The sequence below is a fragment of the Octopus bimaculoides genome, chromosome 13 (genome assembly GCF_001194135.2).
Source record: "Octopus bimaculoides isolate UCB-OBI-ISO-001 chromosome 13, ASM119413v2, whole genome shotgun sequence".
NCBI lineage: Eukaryota > Metazoa > Mollusca > Cephalopoda > Octopoda > Octopodidae > Octopus > Octopus bimaculoides.
The window spans coordinates 17,376,631-17,377,618 of NC_068993.1; the positions used below are offsets into that span (position 1 = coordinate 17,376,631).

At 39.2% G+C, this 988-nt stretch overlaps 1 protein-coding gene across 1 annotated transcript in view; it reads left to right on the forward strand.

Annotated features, from left to right (window-relative positions):
• Nucleotides 1-553: 553 nt before the first annotated feature.
• The window catches only part of LOC106884324 (SCL-interrupting locus protein homolog), a 72,780-nt gene continuing 72,345 nt past the window's right edge, over nt 554-988 (forward strand). Inside the window, exon 1 of the mRNA XM_014935655.2 lies at nt 554-675. The gene's annotated coding sequence lies outside the window, so the exon portion shown is untranslated. The remainder of the gene's footprint in view (nt 676-988) is intronic.

Sequence of the window (988 nt, forward strand, 5' to 3'; positions counted from 1 at the left end):
TGGTACAAGCGAGGCTGCGTGGTAAGAAGTTTGCTTCTCAATCCGATGGTTTTGAGTACAGTCTCACTGCATAATATCTTCTCTACAGCCCCAGTCCGTGAGTGGATTTGGTTGATGGAAACTCAAAGAAGCCCGGCTTATATATACATATTTGTGTGTGCTTGTCACCGCTTGGTTTGTTTACGTTCTTGTAACTTAGCGATGCAGCAAAAGACATCGATCGAATAAATACCAGTCTTTTGAAAGAAAAACAAACCCAAAGTACCGGATCAATTATTCGACTAAAACCCTCGAAGGCGATGCTCTAGCATTGTCCGCAGTCCATATATACACGTTTGTGTGTGCTTGTCACCGCTTGGTTTATTTACGTCCCTGTAACTTATCGATGCAGCAAGAGACACCGATCGAATAAATACCAGTCTTTTGAAAGAAAAACAAACCCGAAGTACCCGATCAATTATTCGACTAAAACCCTCGAAGGCGATGCCCCGGCATTGTCCGCAGTCCATCGACTGAAAACAAGTACCAGATACTCATCACCTTCCCCCTTCACCACCACTGCAAACTAATTTATTCTCCTCTGGGAACTTGTAACAATAACAAATAAGATTCCTGACAACGACGCATGCGCACAATAACCACTTGTGTATGAGCGGCATTTATGTTTTGACTGCGGTAAGTTGGACAACATTTTTTGCCAAAATATAAAGCAATCATTTAAGCCGTTTCTTCTTCTTCATGTAATTTCACTAGGACATATCTTACTTTCGTTCCTATTCCTTTACTTGTTTCTATTCTGTATCATATCTTTGTTTGATTACGTACAACGTTATAGAGTTCGGCTGATAAATGTTATTGTAGTTTTCTTTCCGTTTGTGTCTCACACGTCATTTGTTTTGAAGATCGTTAGTTTTTCTTTTCCAAGACTTCTTAAACAGTTGTCTTCTAAAAAGAATCCATATATTTGTTTATCGTTTATATAAATACA